Raw genomic sequence first — 21,693 nt, 5'->3', positions numbered from 1 at the left:
TCAAGCCTTTTATGTAAAGATGCCACACTTGCATTCAACATATGCCACATGTCCATCCAATCCGGAGTCGGCACAGCCGACGGGGACACACCACTCATTTGCTCCACCGCCTCCTTGGAGAAGCCTTCCGCCTCATACATGTCGACACACACGTACCGACACCCCACACACACAGGAATTAACCTATAAGGGGACAAAACCCCAACAGACAGAGAGAGAGTATGCCAGCACACACCAGCGCTTAAAAACACTGGAATATATATACCAGATAGCGCTTTTTATATATATAGCCTTAATTCCCACCCACTGCGTTCCAAAGTGCCCCTCCTCTTTTTTCCAGCCTGTGAAGGTTCAGCAGGGGAGAGATCAGGGAGCCAGCTTTCCCTCGTGCAGTTTCTGTGGAGAAAATGGCGCTGGTTCAAGCCCCGCCCACCCGACGGCGGGCTTCGGTCCCAGTAAACTTATATAAAAAATGGCGGGGGATTTGTGGATTTACTGTGCCACAGCCTAATCCTGCTTATATTGCCACAAAATGTGGAATATTGCTGCCCAGGGCACCCCCCCCCCTCCCCCCCCCCTCCCCCCTGCGCCCTGCACCCTTCAGTGCCTGCTTGTGTGTGAGTACTGGGAGCAATGTCGCGCAGCTTACCGCTGCGCGCTTACCTCATGAAGATCTGATGTCTTCTGCCGCCTGATGTCTTCTTGCCTTCTCATACTCACCTGGCTTCTGTCTTCGGCATCTGTGAGGAGGACGGCGGCGCGGCTCCGTGACGAACCCCAGGTGAGACCTGTGTTCCGACTCCCTCTGAAGCTAATGGTGTCCAGTAGCCTTAGAAACAGTGCCCAACTTGACAAGCCAGCTCTGTTTCTCTCTCCTCAGTCCCACGATGCAGGGAGCCTGTTGCCAACAGGACTCTCTGAAAATAAAAAACCTAACAAAATTCTTTAATACAGAAAACTCTGGAGAGCTCTCTGCATTGTACCCTTTCTCCTCTGGGCACAAGATCTAACTGAGGTCTGGAGGAGGGGCATAGAGGGAGGAGCCAGTGCACACCCATAGTCAAAGTTCTTTTTAGGTGCCCTATCTCCTGCGGAGCCCGTCTATACCCCATGGTCCTTACGGAGTCCCCAGCATCCTCTAGGACGTAAGAGAAAAGCTATTACAAAGGGAAGCCTATTGGATCTCTAAACTTGATGTAATAGCCCCAAAAGGGTTAAATGAATCTGTTTCATTCACTTGCTTTCTTTAATCTGGGCTACTAATGTAAGCAATGCATCGATGTATTCATATAAATATTTGTATTTCATTTTCTAGTGCTGGACTATAGTTATAGAAATAGAGTATTGTTTATTGAGTATCTACTCCCGTCTCTGTGGGGTAATAATTGTGCATTTTGAAGTAATTAATATGGAGCCTCTACATATGATAATAAGCGCTGTAATAGTGTGCTTATATGATACAGGAAGTAGCAATGATATTCGTCTTTGTGATATTGGTTGCTTGGTAACAGATGCGGTGGGGGTCACGTGGTGTGCGACGGATGACGTCGAGAGGAGGCGCTGGATGCGTCATGACGTCATCCCTAGCGGACAGATAGAGCAACAGCTCCAGCTGTTTGGACACATGGTGATGGGTATTCAGGTGAGTGGTTTATATGATTCTGCTATATCTTGAAAACAGTTTGTAAAAACTGAAACGTTGATTTGCCGTTGTTGTACTGTTGCCTGTATCACGAGTGCCGCATCTTCTGGAATCTACATAGCTACAAGGCTTATGCTGGCACCGGATCAAGTTACCCTATGGTTATGTGAGTGCCGGACCTCTACTAGTGTTGTATATATATATATATATATATATATTAGTGATGAGCGGGTTCGGTTCCTCGGAATCCGAACCCCCCCGAACTTCACCCATTTTACACGGGTCCGAGGCATACTCGGATTCTCCCGTATGGCTCGGTTAACCCGAGCGCGCCCGAACGTCATCATCCCGCTGTCGGATTCTCGCGAGATTCGGATTCTATATAAGCAGCCGCGCGTCGCCGCCATTTTCACTCGTGCATTGGAAATGTTAGGGAGAGGACGTGGCTGGCGTCTTCTCCGTTTATTAATAATATTTGTGCTTATTGCTTAATTGTGGGGACTGGGGAGCAGCTGTATTATATAGGAGGAGTACAGTGCAGAGTTTTGCTGACAGTGACCACCAGTATACGTTGTCTGCCTGAAAAACACTCCATATCTGTGCTCGGTGTGCTGCATATATCTGTGCTCACACTGCTTTATTGTGGGCACTGGGGACCACCAGTATATTATATAGGAGGAGTACAGTGCAGAGTTTTGCTGACCAGTGACCACCAGTATACGTTGTCTGCCTGAAAAACACTCCATATCTGTGCTCAGTGTGCTGCATATATCTGTGCTCACACTGCTTAATTGTGGGGACTGGGGAGCAGCTGTATTATATAGGAGGAGTACAGTGCAGAGTTTTGCTGACAGTGACCACCAGTATACGTTGTCTGCCTGAAAAACACTCCATATCTGTGCTCAGTGTGCTGCATATATCTGTGCTCACACTGCTTAATTGTGGGGACTGGGGACCACCAGTATATTATATAGGAGGAGCACAGTGCAGAGTTTTGCTGACCAGTGACCACCAGTATACGTTGTCTGCCTGAAAAACATTCCATATCTGTGCTCAGTGTGCTGCATATATCTGTGCTCACACTGCTTAATTGTGGGGACTGGGGAGCAGCTGTATTATATAGGAGTACAGTGCAGAGTTTTGCTGACAGTGACCACCAGTATACGTTGTCTGCCTGAAAAACACTCCATATCTGTGCTCAGTGTGCTGCATATATCTGTGCTCACACTGCTTAATTGTGGGGACTGGGGACCACCAGTATATTATATAGGAGGAGCACAGTGCAGAGTTTTGCTGACCAGTGACCACCAGTATACGTTGTCTGCCTAAAAAACACTCCATATCTGTGCTCAGTGTGCTGCATATATCTGTGCTCACACTGCTTAATTGTGGGGACTGGGGAGCAGCTGTATTATATAGGAGGAGTACAGTGCAGAGTTTTGCTGACAGTGACCACCAGTATACGTTGTCTGCCTGAAAAACACTCCATATCTGTGCTCAGTGTGCTGCATATATCTGTGCTCACACCATTCTTACCTACATTTTATTTCTCCTCTCCGGGAGAAGCCCGGAGAGGAGACGCTGCAGTGTATTCGGGGGCGGGGCCGGACTGTGACATCACTAAGCCCCGCCCCCAGCATCGGGAAATGCCGCGATTCGCGGGATTGCGGAAAGGGGGCGGGGCTAAAATGACGCGATTTGCGTCATTTTAACCCCATCTCCACCCGACGGACCCGCGAATGTGGGAGGTTATCTCTCCATCCTGCTCGCATCACTAGGGTGCGAGCAGGATGCGGGAGACCTGCCCACTCTTCCGGGGGTGCGGGGGGCTACCCCAAAAAACGGGAGCCTCCCGCAGCTTCCGGGAGAGTAGGTAAGTATGGCTCACACTGCTTTATTGTGGGCACTGGGGACCACCAGTATATTATATAGGAGGAGTACAGTGCAGAGTTTTGCTGACCAGTGACCACCAGTATACGTTGTCTGCCTGAAAAACACTCCATATCTGTGCTCAGTGTGCTGCATATATCTGTGCTCACACTGCTTAATTGTGGGGACTGGGGAGCAGCTGTATTATATAGGAGTGCAGTGCAGAGTTTTGCTGACAGTGACCACCAGTATACATTGTCTGCCTGAAAAACACTCCATATCTGTGCTCAGTGTGCTGCATATATCTGTGCTCACACTGCTTAATTGTGGGGACTGGGGAGCAGCTGTATTATATAGGAGAAGTACAGTGCAGAGTTTTGCTGACAGTGACCACCAGTATACGTTGTCTGCCTGAAAAACACTCCATATCTGTGCTCAGTGTGCTGCATATATCTGTGCTCACACTGCTTTATTGTGGGGACTGGGGACCACCAGTATATTATATAGGAGGAGTAGAGTGCAGAGTTTTGCTGACAGTGACCACCAGTATATATAGCAGTACGGTACGGAAGGCCACTGCTCTACCTACCTCTGTGTCGTCAAGTATACTATCCATCCATACCTGTGGTGCATTTCAGTTGTGCGCAGTATATATAGTAGTAGGCCATTGCTATTGATACTGGCATATAATTCCACACATTAAAAAATGGAGAACAAAAATGTGGTTAAAATAGGGAAAGATCAAGATCCAGGGCTGGATTAACAATGGGGCGGATGGAGCTGCAGCTCCAGGCCTCCCATGAAAATAGGCCTAGAGGATTCCCTGCAGTGCAGTGTTGACAGGAAAAAATGTTTTTTCCTGTCACTACTGTGACCACCAGCCCAGCACATTATCACCCTGGCTGCCCCAAACATAGCACTCACATACCCCCAGTTCCTGGCCGCTGATCACCGGAGGCCGGAGCGCTGCAGACCTATGCTCCGCCCCTGGCCGTGCTAAGCTCCGCCCCGCCAACCGAGGATTTGCCACCAGTGTGTGACCCTCCTGGCTGCGATAGGGCCCGCCCACTGTCCGCAATAAGCTCCGCCCCCCCGGCCATCCGATGCTTTACCACTAGTGACCCTCCTGGCGATAAGCCCCGCCCCCGGTATGAGATGCAGTACTAACAGTGATAGAGAAACTGGCCGCGCTAAGCTCCGCCCCCTGTGCGCTATAAGCCCCGCCCCCGGTATGAGATGCAGTACTAACAGTGATAGAGAAACTGGCAGCGCTAAGCTCCGCCCCCTGTGCGCGATAAGCCCCGCCCCCAGCCATGCGATTCTTTGCCAGCAGTGTGGGAGGCTAGGAGCCTCCTGGCCATACTTAGCTCTGCTCCTGGTCATTTGAATAGCTGTGTCACCAGAGTGGACCACCCTGGTCTCACTTAGCTCCGCCCCCAGTCTTGATAAACCCCACTCCTGGTCACCTGAAATTGTGTCACCAGTATGGGTGTCCCCTGATTGCTCTAAGCTCCCCCCCCCCCAGCTATCCGAAGAATCTATGCTTTGGTGTGCAGTCTACTGGACCAACTACAGCACTGGATCTCTGCAACCCAGGATTGGTGAGTGATTTTTCCCCCTAGTTGGTTGTATTCACTGTTGTCTGTAAAGCAGCATACAGATGTGTCCCTTTTTGTCCTTGCTGTAATGTGTATGCATCGCAGCAAGCACACCGTGGCATAGCTGGTCGCCAGAGGCGTAACTAGGATAGGGCGAGTGGGGCACGTGCCGTGGGCGCATTGGCAGGCCCAACAGAGGGGGGCGCCGGCGGCGGCCAGGGCATCATGCCCACTCGCCCCCGTCACGCCGCAATGTGAGGGGAGGAGAGCGCAGCGTCTCTCCTGCCCCTCAATGTCCTCAGTGCCGCTGCCAGCAGCGCTGCATGTGTCCGGTCTCCGGCGGCGTTAGCCAATCAGAGCTTGCGGACTGGCTCCTGATTGGCTGCTGGTTCACGAGCTCTGATTGGCTAACGAACCGGCACCACATAGCCGCCGCCGGAGACCTGGAGCGTTGAGGGGCAGTAGAGGTGCTGCGCTGCGCTCTCCTCCCCTCACATAGCAGAGGGAAGGAAGCGTTAAGTGACGGGGGGGGGGGTGTCTTTTATATCTGGCACTGTGGGGAATTTAACTGGCACTGTGGGGCATTGTATCTTGCACTGTGTGTGGGGCATGTATGGCACTGTGTGGCATGTGTAGCACTGTGGGGCATGTATCTGGCACCGTGGGGCATTGTAACTGGCACTGTGGGGCAATGTAACTGGCACTGTGGGACATATATCTGGCACTGTGGGGCATGTAACTGGCACTGTGGGGCATTGTATCTTGCACTGTGTGTGGGGCATGTATGGCACTGTGTGGCTTGTATGGCACTGTGGGGCATGTATCTGGCACCGTGGGGCATTGTTACTGGCACTGTGGGGCAATGTAACTGGCACTGTGGGACATATATCTGGCACTGTGGGGCATGTATCTGGCACTGTGGGGCATGTATGGCACTGTGGGGCATGTATCTGGCACTGTGGGGCATGTATGGCACTGTGGGGCACTGTATCTGGCACTGTGGGGCATGTATCTGGCACCGTGGGGCATTGTAACTGGCACTGTGGGGCCATGTAACTGGCACAGTGGGGCATGTATCTGGCACTGTGGGGCATTGTATCTGGCACTGTGGGGCACAGCCAGAGCCACAGTGAAGGCCACAGCAGCCGCCGCATCCTCTGCACCGCCAACCACAGCCTCCTTCTTCACACCGCTGCCGCCGACCACAGCCTCCTCCTCCCCTGCACTGCCGCCGACCACAGCCTCCTCCTCTGCACTGCTGCCGACCATAGCCTCCTCCACACAACAACTGACCACAGCCTCCTTCTCCTCACTGCTGCCTATTAGGTAATCTAACCTTGCTGCTTTTCTCTCTCCCTACTGTATCTCCTTGCTGTACCTCTCCCTGTCCCTCTGTCTCTCTCCCTTTCCCTCTGTCTCTCTCCCTTTCCCTCGGTAACTCTCTATGTCCCTGCTGTCACTCTACCTGTCCCTATGTCCCTCTGCCACTCCCCCTCTCCCTATGTCACTTTCCCTGTCAAACTCCCTGTCTCTCTGTCACTCTCCCTGTCCGTATGTCCCTCTGTCACTCTCCCTGTCCCTATATCCCTGCTGTCACTCTCCCTGTCCCTCTGTCATTCTCCCTGTCCCTCTCTATGTCCCTGCTGTCACTCTCCCAGGGAGAATTTTGGCTCATTCCGTGTGGCATAATGTGAATCTTGTCTCATTCCGCGTGGCATAATGTGAATTTTGGCTCATTCCGTGTGGCATAATGTGAATTTTGGCTCATTCCGTGTGGCATATAATGTGAATTTTGGCTCATTCCGTGTGGCATAATGTGAATTTTGGCTCATTCCATGTGGCATAATATCAATCTTGGCTCATTCTGTGGGAATTTTTGCTGACACTGTGTGGCATAATGTGCATTTTGGCTCATTCTGTATGGCATAATGTGTAAGGAGAACCAGTACTAGATATTATAGCTCCAGGCACTTAAAGTGGGAGCTACGTGCATGCAATGCTAATTGAATTCCCTCCAATGTGTATCCAATTCCTGGCCAGTGACTGGGAGGTGGCTATTAATGGGCACAAAAATGGGCGTCTCATGGGCGTGTTGCGTACATGATGCTAAAGTGGTTGCATACACAGACGATTCATCGTTAACATTGGAGGCCACCCTCAAATTGGAAAATCTGCACTTACCCAAGGGCTGGTGCAAGTTTCGACGGTGCGACCAATGATAGTGTCTAAAGAAGCACCAAGCGGTGTTACAGCATCTACAGACACTGACAGTGGGCGTCTTAGTCCTTGCACATTCAGATGCATACTTGTACACAAAGGAAGGGCTTTGCAATAGCATTTGCAGAAAATGCAGGTCACATAATGTTATTTAATATTTATTTTGTATTTCTTATGTTTTCATGTTCTGCACTATGTTTACAGATAGATATTGGAGAATTATCAATTTTGAGGTATATGTCTCTGCCAATGCACTCTAGATAAAAATATTATTAATAAACCATTATTTGTGAGTGTGTGGTGGTGGTGGTGGTGGTGGGGGGGGGATATGCAATGATCAGTAATATAACAGGAGGATATATGCTTCATATAAGCCAGAGGGGAGGGAGTTTGAAATGGTTGAAGACAGACGGTAGACCACACTCCCTGTTAAGACCACACACCCCCAACACTGGTCATACCCCCCCATCAGTACTCATACCCCCACCATACTGATCATACCTCCTGTGGCACAAACAATAGGCCCTTCATAAATCTCAGCTCCAGGCCCATGTGGACCTTAATCTGGCACTGTCAAGATCCACTTCCACCTCGTGCTGAAGCTGCTGCCACTAGTCATGGCCGAGACGATGAAATGCCATCAACGTCGTCTGCCAAGGCCGATGCCCAATGTCATAGTAGAGAGCATGTAAAATCCAAAAAACAAAAGTTCAATAAAATGACCCAAAAATCAAAATTGAAAGCGTCTGATGAGAAGCGTAAACTTGCCAATATGCCATTTACGGCACAGAGTGGCAAGGAACGGCTGAGGCCCTGGCCTATGTTCATGGCTAGTGGTTCAGATTCACATGAGGATGGAAGCACTCCTCTCGCTAGAAAACTGCAGTGCCACTCCTAGATGGGCCAGGTGTTTGTGTCGGCCACTTGGGTCGCTTAGCTTAGTCACACAGCGACCTTGGTGCACCTCTTTTTAATATACAAAATATAAAAGAACAATAAAACAAAATACAAGAGGTACCCTATTTTAAAGATAGCAGGGCCACTTCCAATGGTACCAGTAGGATGGACTTGGTAAATTCTCCCAACTGTAAGGGGTTTGAAGAGAAAAAAATTTACCCACAAGATAATGCCAACCAACATGGAAGAGTATAGCCCAGGGTCCTCCTGTAAAACACCAACGCGTTTCGGATAAAATCCTTCATACCCTGCTATCTTTAAAATAGGGTACCTCTTGTATTTTGTTTTATTGTTCTTTTATATTTTGTATATTGTTTTTATTCCTGTATTTTTGTGGGAAAATTCTCTTTGGAATAAAAATACATTTTTTCACCATTTGCTGTCGTTTGGAGCCATTTGAGTGGAGGTAACAAAGGTCCAGATACGAACAAGGACTGTCACAAAGAGTAGTGACCTTGGAAGTCTGTGGAAAAATTTATATCAACTAATGGACATGCTGTATATTGTGTTCTCTGTTTGAAGAACAGGAATATATACATCTGGAATTTGTATATAGCATCGCTGGGAGATCGCCACTTGTGTCGCTTAGCTTAGTCACACAGCGACCTTGGTGCGCCTCTTTTTTTCTTTGCATCATGTGCTGTTTGGGGACAATTTTTTTGAAGTGCCATCCTGTCTGACACTGCAGTGCCACTCCTAGATGGGCCAGGTGTTTGTGTCGGCCACTTGTGTCGCTTAGCTTAGCCATCCAGCGACCTCGGTGCAAATTTTAGGACTAAAAATAATATTGTGAGGTGTGAGGTGTTCAGAATAGACTAAAAATGAGTGGAAATTATGGTTATTGAGGTTAATAATACTATGGGATCAAAATGACCCCCAAATTCTATGATTTAAGCTGTTTTTGAGGGTTTTTTGTAAAAAAAACACCCGAATCCAAAACACACCTGAATCCGACAAAAAAATTTCAGGGCGGTTTTGCCAAAACGAGTCCGAATCCAAAACACGGCCGCGGAACCGAATCCAAAACCCGAAAAGTTTCCGGTGCACATCACTAATATATATATATATATATATATATATATATATAGATATCCCAAATGGGACTGGCACTCTCCTAACAGGCGTCAGGGACCCCGGTGCCTTCTGTGGTGAAGATGCAGATTTCCAGAAAGAAACAGCGGCACTCGAGGATTTAATGAAAAGTACAAAGTGTATTCAAAAAAGATTACAAGAAGCCGACGTTTCGGGGCTCACATGCCCCTTTGTCAAGGTGTATAACAGTGTCTAGGTGTGCGTGCTTACCTTATATCCCCGTGGAGTCCGTCAGTGTGCAGGTGTGTGGCCGGAGACGCGACGGAGCCGCCGTACTTCCGGTCGCGGCTGAGTGACGTCATGGTGAGTGCGCCCGTTACTATGGCAACTGGGACGCCAAGTGCCGTAAACAGCAGCGGTGACAGAACTGGCAACAGTGCCAGGAGAATGTGATGAAGTGTAAGTGCAAGTTATTAAGAACCATGACACCTGGGGAACCTAACACCTCCGTGGGGCTCGATGTGACCCGGGTGCAGGGGGACAGAGTGATGCATGGTATATGGTAGAACCCGGTGGATGCTGGACACCCCATGCCTGTTGGATGTGAGAGATCCAAGAGCCTGAAGGGGGATGTCTGCAAATAAGTCAGACTGTAGGTTTGAATGGTGGCTGCCGATCGTGCCGGACTGGCACTGGAGCTGGTGGTGCTCACTTGGGGGTGAATGCTGCTGGCTATGCCCGCTGGGGCTGTGGTGTGACTCCATATGAGAGTTGCAACACCATGGAGACGACTATAAGTATGGGCCATGCGGCCAATTGAATAGAACCTGCATCCACCGCGTCCGAACCGGTGTCCCCACCTGGAGTGCCTGTGCTCGTGCTCTGTGACAAGCAAAGAATGGATGAATGTTCCGATGGTGTCGTGCAGTGGGTGGCAGGGCAACCATGCAATACAATGTAGGACAGTTCATCGCTGGATTATAGAAATATTTTCCAGGAGAATTTCTCGTTCAGACCCCCTGGGCTGATGGTGCCGAGTTCAAAGATCCATTTGGATTCGATGTGCAGTAATCTTCGATCTCTGTCTCCCCCTCGGATGCTGCGGGGCACGTGATCGATGATCTGATGTTTTAAATCGTTCAATGAATGGCCCATCAGCGCAAAGTGTCTGGCCACGGGTTGTTCGGAGGGTTTGCCCGTAAGTGCCTGCTTAATTGCGGACCTGTGAAGAGCCATCCTTTCTCTAAAAGTTCTAATAGACTTGCCCACATATACTAGATGGCACGGGCAGGTGAGTATATACACAATGTGTGTAGTTGTGCATGTCACCACATGTCTGATCTGATAGGTCCTTTCTTTATGGGGGTGTTTGAAAAATGACCCAGTGGTCATGTTGTTGCATGTGGTACACTTGGGGCACCTGTAGCAGCCAGGAGCCTTAGTGAGGAAAGTGGAGGGTCGTTGTACCTCGTTTTGGAACCCCGTGATGTCCGAGTGTACGATGATGTCCCTTATGCTTCTGCCTCTGGTGAAGCATAACATGGGGCGCTTTTCTCTGAACACTGGAAGTTTAGTATCTGAGGCCACTATAGGCCACAGGGCTCTGGCCGCTCTCTGGATTACTGGGCTTGCTGTGTTGAACTGGTTCACAAATGGTATGACCGCTTTGTTCTTGCGAGCTGTAGGCGTCAGTAAGGCTTCCCTCGGTATGGCCATGATCTCTTTTTTCTGTACCTGTAATTTGTGGTAGTCGTACCCCCTTTGCGTGAACTTGTCGACCATGGTTTCTAATTCTCGGTCTAGACTGGAGCGGTCACTGATGATCCTTGATGCCCTGATCATCTGTGATCTAGGGAGTCCCTCTTTGAGGGGTCTCGGATGATGGCTATTGGCCCTCAGTAAGACATTCTTGTCCGTTGGTTTTGAGAACAGGCTGGTGGTTAATGTGCCGTCCTTGACAGTTATCTTGACGTCTAAGTAATTCACGGACTCGCTGCTGATGGTATAGGTGTACTTAATTGTGGAGGGTCTGTTATTGGCTTCCTCTATGAGTTGTTCAAATCGTGCCGTGTCTCCTGTCCAGAGCAAGAACAAGTCGTCTATATATCTGACGAACATCAGGATATGCTGCGCTACAGCTAGATCGTCAAAGAACACCGCCTGCTCCTCCTGGAACATGAAGACGTTGGCAAATGATGGGGAGACATTGCTCCCCATCGCGCATCCTGTTCTCTGTCGGAAGAATCTGCCGTTGAACATGAAGAAGTTCCTTTTTAAGGTCAGCGAGAGAAGTTGCATAAAAAGCCCGATGTCAAGGGTGTCCATCTTCTCCTTTGTGAGAAAATCATGCATGACTTGCAGACCATCCTGGTGGGGGATGCTGGTGTAAAGGCTCTTCACGTCTATCACACACATTAATGTCCCTGGAGGAACCTGCCCGATGTTGTTGATCCGCTCCAGGAAGCTGGTGGTGTCTTTGATGTAATTGTGGTGTTTAACGATCAGCGGTTGCAGGATCCCATCTAAAATTGTGGAGATGGGCTGAAAAATAGACTCCCTTGCAGCAATGATTGGTCTGTCAGGCGGGGACGTGGCGTTCTTATGGATCTTGGGTACCACAAAAAAGAGGGGTACAAGTGGGTGGTCTTGCTTGAGTGCCTCACAAAGCCTTCCTGTTAGAAGACCGTTGGACTTGGCCTGATCGAGAAGATGCTCCAGTTCCTGCTGGTACTCAGGAGTTGGGTCATGAGACAGTTCCTCATATGTCCCAGGCTCTGCCAGTTGACCCTCAATTTCTTTAATGTAGTCAGAGAGGTTACATCCAACAGGCATGGGGTGTCCAGCATCCACCGGGTTCTACCATATACCATGCATCACTCTGTCCCCCTGCACCCGGGTCACATCGAGCCCCACGGAGGTGTTAGGTTCCCCAGGTGTCATGGTTCTTAATAACTTGCACTTACACTTCATCACATTCTCCTGGCACTGTTGCCAGTTCTGTCACCGCTGCTGTTTACGGCACTTGGCGTCCCAGTTGCCATAGTAACGGGCGCACTCACCATGACGTCACTCAGCCGCGACCGGAAGTACGGCGGCTCCGTCGCGTCTCCGGCCACACACCTGCACACTGACGGACTCCACGGGGATATAAGGTAAGCACGCACACCTAGACACTGTTATACACCTTGACAAAGGGGCATGTGAGCCCCGAAACGTCGGCTTCTTGTAATCTTTTTTGAATACACTTTGTACTTTTCATTAAATCCTCGAGTGCCGCTGTTTCTTTCTGGAAATCTGCATCTTCACCACAGAAGGCACCGGGGTCCCTGACGCCTGATAGGAGAGTGCCAGTCCCATTTGGGATATCTATTCATTTTTGGCGCACACAGGTCATACTGTCTGCCAGCCGGGGTCGAGGCACCTCCCCCCTTGTGACTTTTATTTTTCTTCATTACCATACTGCACCCTTTTGCCCAGGTGGAGTTCCCCAGTCACACACCTAGCGGTGTTCACCTCAGCACCAGGCACTCACAAGAAGAACCGTCCACACCACACATGGAGACCGCATCCTCTTCAAGACGCGATGATGACACACCGGGATGCAGAGGGATGCAATCGGTCCTGGGCGAATCCTTCAGTTTCACGGACGACGACGCGGAGCGCCTCCGTTTCACGGAACAATTAGGTGCATCAGAACGCACAGGGGGCATTGAGGACGTCTACCATCAACTACTCAAGCTAAAACGCCGTGAATGTGATTACCTGCTTCATGGAATCTCGCTGTCGGAGTACCATCGGGAAAAGTTGATACCTAGGGGCTTCAGGGTAAGGAACGTCCCCACCATCGGACGATTTAACCCCGAGTTCTGTAAGAAATGGGTAGGCATACTCAACAAGTGCAGTCTCGACCTGATCCTGCTGGTCGTGGAAGAATCGGGCCGAGAATTGAGACAGACCAGAGATAAGATCTCCAAAATTGAGACAGAGCACAAGACCGTCTTGCAGGCGGATTGTAATCATGACTGGCTTACCAAACTACAGAAACAATGCGATGACTACAGGAAGGATTTGATCAAATTCAAGCGTAATAAACAACAAGTAGTCAAAGAGGATTATGACTTGAATAAAGTATACAGGTGGTTGATGGGGGGAGAGGGTGGTCAAAATACCACCTATAATGCCAGAGGCCGGCAAGGTTGGAGGAGACGACGGGAATCCCTAATCTTCAACCTGTCCAGCAGATCCTTCTCGGATATAGAACTGAGAGTTCTGGAGAAGGGTCTTTCTTTCGTGCCCACTAATCCATTCAATAAACTCCAGTGGCAAGTTGACCTGCATCGATTCTCGCGCAAGCTGAGACTGCAGGAATTTTTCCAAAACTCCCACCCACAGGATTCAACTAGTGATTCACTCTGTGATAGATTCTATCAGACACGGCACAAATCCACCTTTGATCCCCCGTCAACCAACCCTTCCATACAAGCATTCACCAGACTCTTGGATGACTCGGTTGTCAAATACACAGCAGCGACACCTGTTGTACATCGGAACCTTTCCAAGGCTGAACAAGTAGCCCTCAAACAGTTGGGGGCATACCGAGATGTAATCTTCCGTCCTGCGGATAAGGGAGGGGGATTGGTCATCCTTAACCTCTCTGACTACATTAAAGAAATTGAGGGTCAACTGGCAGAGCCTGGGACATATGAGGAACTGTCTCATGACCCAACTCCTGAGTACCAGCAGGAACTGGAGCATCTTCTCGATCAGGCCAAGTCCAACGGTCTTCTAACAGGAAGGCTTTGTGAGGCACTCAAGCAAGACCACCCACTTGTACCCCTCTTTTTTGTGGTACCCAAGATCCATAAGAACGCCACGTCCCCGCCTGGCAGACCAATCATTGCTGCAAGGGAGTCTATTTTTCAGCCCATCTCCACATTTTTAGATGGGATCCTGCAACCGCTGATCGTTAAACACCACAATTACATCAAAGACACCACCAGCTTCCTGGAGCGGATCAACAACATCGGGCAGGTTCCTCCAGGGACATTAATGTGTGTGATAGACGTGAAGAGCCTTTACACCAGCATCCCCCACCAGGATGGTCTGCAAGTCATGCATGATTTTCTCACAAAGGAGAAGATGGACACCCTTGACATCGGGCTTTTTATGCAACTTCTCTCGCTGACCTTAAAAAGGAACTTCTTCATGTTCAACGGCAGATTCTTCCGACAGAGAACAGGATGCGCGATGGGGAGCAATGTCTCCCCATCATTTGCCAACGTCTTCATGTTCCAGGAGGAGCAGGCGGTGTTCTTTGACGATCTAGCTGTAGCGCAGCATATCCTGATGTTCGTCAGATATATAGACGACTTGTTCTTGCTCTGGACAGGAGACACGGCACGATTTGAACAACTCATAGAGGAAGCCAATAACAGACCCTCCACAATTAAGTACACCTATACCATCAGCAGCGAGTCCGTGAATTACTTAGACGTCAAGATAACTGTCAAGGACGGCACATTAACCACCAGCCTGTTCTCAAAACCAACGGACAAGAATGTCTTACTGAGGGCCAATAGCCATCATCCGAGACCCCTCAAAGAGGGACTCCCTAGATCACAGATGATCAGGGCATCAAGGATCATCAGTGACCGCTCCAGTCTAGACCGAGAATTAGAAACCATGGTCGACAAGTTCACGCAAAGGGGGTACGACTACCACAAATTACAGGTACAGAAAAAAGAGATCATGGCCATACCGAGGGAAGCCTTACTGACGCCTACAGCTCGCAAGAACAAAGCGGTCATACCATTTGTGAACCAGTTCAACACAGCAAGCCCAGTAATCCAGAGAGCGGCCAGAGCCCTGTGGCCTATAGTGGCCTCAGATACTAAACTTCCAGTGTTCAGAGAAAAGCGCCCCATGTTATGCTTCACCAGAGGCAGAAGCATAAGGGACATCATCGTACACTCGGACATCACGGGGTTCCAAAACGAGGTACAACGACCCTCCACTTTCCTCACTAAGGCTCCTGGCTGCTACAGGTGCCCCAAGTGTACCACATGCAACAACATGACCACTGGGTCATTTTTCAAACACCCCCATAAAGAAAGGACCTATCAGATCAGACATGTGGTGACATGCACAACTACACACATTGTGTATATACTCACCTGCCCGTGCCATCTAGTATATGTGGGCAAGTCTATTAGAACTTTTAGAGAAAGGATGGCTCTTCACAGGTCCGCAATTAAGCAGGCACTTACGGGCAAACCCTCCGAACAACCCGTGGCCAGACACTTTGCGCTGATGGGCCATTCATTGAACGATTTAAAACATCAGATCATCGATCACGTGCCCCGCAGCATCCGAGGGGGAGACAGAGATCGAAGATTACTGCACATCGAATCCAAATGGATCTTTGAACTCGGCACCATCAGCCCAGGGGGTCTGAACGAGAAATTCTCCTGGAATATATTTCTATAATCCAGCGATGAACTGTCCTACATTGTAATGCATGGTTGCCCTGCCACCCACTGCACGACACCATCGGAACATTCATCCATTCTTTGCTTGTCACACAGCACGAGCACAGGCACTCCAGGTGGGGACACCGGTTCGGACGCGGTGGATGCAGGTTCTATTCAATTGGCCGCATGGCCCATACTTATAGTCGTCTCCATGGTGTTGCAACTCTCATATGGAGTCACACCACAGCCCCAGCGGGCATAGCCAGCAGCATTCACCCCCAAGTGAGCACCACCAGCTCCAGTGCCAGTCCGGCACGATCGGCAGCCACCATTCAAACTTACAGTCTGACTTATTTGCAGACATCCCCCTTCAGGCTCTTGGATCTCTCACATCCAACAGGCATGGGGTGTCCAGCATCCACCGGGTTCTACCATATACCATGCATCACTCTGTCCCCCTGCACCCGGGTCACATCGAGCCCCACGGAGGTGTTAGGTTCCCCAGGTGTCATGGTTCTTAATAACTTGCACTTACACTTCATCACATTCTCCTGGCACTGTTGCCAGTTCTGTCACCGCTGCTGTTTACGGCACTTGGCGTCCCAGTTGCCATAGTAACGGGCGCACTCACCATGACGTCACTCAGCCGCGACCGGAAGTACGGCGGCTCCGTCGCGTCTCCGGCCACACACCTGCACACTGACGGACTCCACGGGGATATAAGGTAAGCACGCACACCTAGACACTGTTATACACCTTGACAAAGGGGCATGTGAGCCCCGAAACGTCGGCTTCTTGTAATCTTTTTTGAATACACTTTGTACTTTTCATTAAATCCTCGAGTGCCGCTGTTTCTTTCTGGAAATTTTTTTATATGACGTAAATATATATATGGAACCCCCCACCCACCTCTACAAACGCTGCATTTCCCAGCTGAAGTACATTCATCATCTTCGAAATCCTCACAACAGTCACTAAATCTTTTGTGTCACTACTGAACTAAGCATTATTACGACTAATGGGAAAAACACAACTTCTTCAAATGCTGTGTGACAGCAAACTATCAGCGCGAGAGGGGTGAAACATGCAAAACCATTTTGGGATAGTCTAAGGGCAACGTTCAACCACTCACTTTTAACCATTTATAATTATTACCAGTTATTTATATAGCGCACACATATTCTGCGTCGCTGTACAAAGAATATTTTGCCCATTCACATCAATACCTGCCCCTGTGGCGCTTACAATCTATATTCCCTACCACATGCATATACACGCACACACTCAAACTAGGGATAATTTTTGTTGGGAGCCAATTAACCTACTAGTATATTTTTGGATTGTGGGAAGAAACTGGAGTACCTGGAGGAAACCCACATAAGCATGAGAACATACAAACTACATACAGTTAGGGCCATGGTGGGAATCGAACCTATGACCTCAGTGATAAGAGGCAGTAGTGCTAGCCATTACAGCATTTGTGTTGTCCCGACTCATTCCACACTGTATATTAATCAAAATGACAGGAGTAACTTAATTAATTTAATCACTGTCTCACAATTAGGTACATTCTGATTCTATTATTGATGTTAAAATATTGATACAGTATATCACCAATTTACATACCCAATGAAATAGTATGTATTAGTTTATTCAATACATTTATTAAAATCCAAAAAATAAAAAATCATATAAAATATACATTAAAACCAAAAAGAAGCTTGTAATGCAATACACAGTACACAGTGTAAAGGTGTCCACACATTAGAACGACTGGCCGGACGATGTTCTGTTAGATACATCGTATGTGAAAAACCACAATATGTACAAAATCACTAATTCTGTTCCAAATCTTCCCTGCAGCAGGGACGATCTGATATGATAACAAACGACCTGCAGGACAGCGCATTGGATCATTATCGTTCAGGAACACTTATATGCTTTGCACTCTTCTGAACAATTTATCGTTAAGACGCGTCTAAATCGTTTCATCTTCCCTAAAATCATTGTAGGGTGTGGGCACCTTTAGAGTCTTTGGAGGTCAAGTGTCACTTCTTTTTTGTCATGATGGAATTAAACCTTTCTTGGCACCATCCTGAATGGAACATGTACTACTCAACGTTTGTGTACACTGATCTCGAATACCCAATGCATTTAATCTTTGTAGCCTTCATCAGGGGATAAACAAAATTTGTTAATAGGTTTTCCAATAAATAAAATAGTTGTTAAACGATCACTTCCACCACATAAGTTTAGGTCAATCAATCACTTCACAGTAAAGTGTGTATCAACATACAACTTTTTATACAGTTTTCTAAATACCTTCAAATTTCACAATTAATTTTCTATTACCGTATAGTATCCATGAGACCTGGTCTGTGTTCCTGGGCTGAATATATATATATATATATATATATATATATATATATATATAAAACCTAACTGAAGACTTACTTGAGGTTTTACCAGAGAAAAAGAGAAAAATAACCATTAGCATGTCCAAGTGGAACAAGCAACAAAAATAATGTGTCCTTCATACACAATTCAATATAATGCTTCCAGATGGTTTATTCTTAGTATGAACTACCAAATATGTAAAACACTAGTTCTTAAAGATCCTAGCTTTAAAAGCCACACCATGGCCCTCATTCCGAGTTGTTCGCTCGGTAAAAATCTTCGCATCGCAGCGATTTTCCGCTTAATGCGCATGCGCAATGTCCGCACTGCGACTGCACCAAGTAAATTTGCTATGCAATTAGGAATTTTACTCACGGCTTTTTCATCGTTCTGGCGATCGTAATGTGATTGACAGGAAATGGGTGTTACTGGGCGGAAACAGGCCGTTTTATGGGCGTGTGGGAAAAAACGCTACCGTTTCCGGAAAAAAACGCAGGAGTGGCCGGAGAAACGGAGGAGTGTCTGGGCGAACGCTGGGTGTGTTTGTGACGTCAAACCAGGAACGACAAGCAGTGAAATGATCGCAGATGCCGAGTAAGTCTGGAGCTACTCAGAAACTGCTACGAGGTGTGTAATCGCAATATTGCGAATACATCGTTCGCAATTTTAAGATGCTAAGATTCACTCCCAGTAGGCGGCGGCTTAGCATGAGCAAATCTGCTAAAATCCGCTTGCGAGCGAACAACTCGGAATGACACCCCATAATTTTTAAGTGTCCTGACAACAATTTGCCCCAGAATCAGACTGGTCCTGTTAAAATGAAAGCCCACTCCATGGACCCACTGCTATGTTTAGTACCTCTGAGAACCAAACTCTCCTTGGCCAGTCTGATGCCACTAAAATTATTGGACTACCATCCTTTATATCTTTCTTAAGAACAAGGAAGTAAAGGTAACAGTGGCAATATGCCAGATTAAATTCTAAAGCATCTATTAGTAAACTAATGGATCCCTAACTTTGTACTTGCTGTTGTGTTGTGAAATCAAGATGTCACTAAGTCTATCTCTGCTCAAGCTTCTGGATGCATAGACAATTCTTCTGGAAAAATGGACTGGCAACTCGTCAGTTCATCTTCTCATTCTCTATTACTAGAATAAAGAAACTGCAGATATTGCTGAACAATGACCTCTTCTTAAGAAAGAACCTGAACAGAATCACTCCATGGACCTCTTGTACCTCTATGACCTTTTTCTGCGTGTGCCATTATGTAATTTAAGCTGACAAGCTAACCTAAAGGATGCTAACTAAACCTCCCTCCTCCAGGCTTAGTCTTTGAAGTTATCTTTTCAACATTTTGGCAATATCCTAATAAAGAGAGATTTCACAAAATGCCGTAAACCTTAGACTCAGCAAAAGTCAGCTAAATCCGTAGAGACTACAATTTCTTTAGTGAATGTTCTTTTCAGCCTAAAGGAGTCCTTCCCATTAGTCGGGTTTCAGTTACTATTTCATAGAAATTATTGTACTTCACAATGATGAGTATTGAATAAAATGGTTCCAATAAAATTGTGTGGTTTTGTAATATTATGTAAATATACAAGACTATCTGATGCAATGGGTGGAGCCTCAACGGCTCAAATAAAGATGCTGATGTAATTGATTATAAAAATAGTAACAATACTGTACTAGCAATTATATTAATTTCTGCGTCAGTAACAATGCTGGTATCAAAGTTTTAAAACTGCCATATGCACTATTTACTTTTAAAATTCAAAAATGGAAGATATTTTACCCATAGTTGTTATATGATTTGTCATCCACCTTTCCATTATTCAGTGAAAAGGGAACAAAACCAATCAAATTCTTCCTGTTACTTTAAATATAGAAGATTCTTCTTTGAGTAAGATATGGTACATGGGTAATGTTAAAAACGACATCTTTATTTCACATAGAACAACTGAGTTTGTAAAGCGGACATGTGCTAACTTGTTAAGGAGCATAATTAAAACACTATAAGCTATAAATGAGTGAGCATTCTCTTGTTTGTTCCAAATGCAGAGAAACTGTTGGGGAAAATAGGATTTTGGTACTTACCAGGTAAATCCTTTTCTTTGAATCCATAGGGGGCACTGGAGTACTCTTGGGATATGGACGGCTTCCATAGGAACAAGGCACTGAATAGTTAAATTTAGAACTCTCCTCCCCTCCATATCCCAGAGTACCTCAGTGTTTTTTACTGAGCCGAACAGGAGCTATAGAGAGGTTGACAATGGAGAATTACATATAACATAACGGACAACAAAGTTGACACGTAACGTGACTGACAACTAAACAGTTGGCACTATAACCGCTAGAACTTGAAACTTTGAACCAGTCGGTGAGAATGTGTTACCATAAGATCCTCTGAACTTACCACAAACCAGGTAAAACTGCTCTGGGTGGGCGTCCAGTGCCCCCTATGGATTCAAAGAAAAGGATTTACCTGGTAAGTACCAAAATCCTATTTTCTTTTTTATCCACTAGGGGTCACTGGAGTACTCTTGGGACGTACCAAAGTTTCCCCCGTGGGCGGGAGAGCTGTTTGGCACCTGTAACACTAGGCGGCCAAAGCTAGATGCTGATGCCGCAAACGTATCAAACTTATAAAAGCGCACAAACGTGTGCACTGATGACCATGTAGCCGCACGGCAAAGCTGCGTCGTAGAAGCCCCTCGACCAGCTGCCCACGAAGTTCCCGCAGAACGTGTGGAATGAGCTGTTACTGATGTAGGCGGCTGTAACCTAGCATGAAGGTAAGCCTGACGAATGGTCAGTTTAATCCATCTGGATAAAGTCTGCTTAGAAGCTGGCCAACCCATCTTGGCAGCATCATAGAGAACAAACAACATATCCGTCTTCCGAACTGTAGAAGTTCGGGACACATAAACGCGTAATGCGCGTACCACATCCAAGGTTCCATAATTTCCTGTCAACACAGGAACTACTATTGGTTGATTGATGTGAAATGATGACACTACCTTTGGTAAGAAAGTGGAATTCGTCCAAAGTTCCGCTCTGTCATCATGAAACACCAAAAACGGTGGCTTGCATGACAAGGCACCCAAATCTGAAACACGCCTTGCCGAAGCTAAGGCTAGTAGAAAATTTTTTTCCAAGTGAGAAACTTAATATCCACTTGTTGTAAGGTTTCAAAATATGAAGACTGTAAGAAATCTAAAACCAGATTCAAGTCCCATGGCGCTGTAGGTGGAATGAATGGAGGCTGTACTCTGAGGACTCCTTGCAGAAAAGTATGTACCGACGGCAATAGAGCCAATCGTCTTTGAAAGTAAATTGACAACGCAGATATCTGCACCTTTAGTGTAGATAAACGCAGTCCTCCATCTAACCCTGTCTGTAGAAATAACAAAAGACGGGATAACTTGAAAGATGAAGTCGGAAACTTCCAATCTTCACACCAAGCTATATAGACACGCCAAATTCTGTAATAATGAGCTGCCGTAACCGGCTT

The sequence above is a fragment of the Pseudophryne corroboree genome, chromosome 8 (genome assembly GCF_028390025.1).
Source record: "Pseudophryne corroboree isolate aPseCor3 chromosome 8, aPseCor3.hap2, whole genome shotgun sequence".
Lineage (NCBI taxonomy): Eukaryota > Metazoa > Chordata > Amphibia > Anura > Myobatrachidae > Pseudophryne > Pseudophryne corroboree.
Note: the sequence above shows the minus strand (reverse complement) of the source record.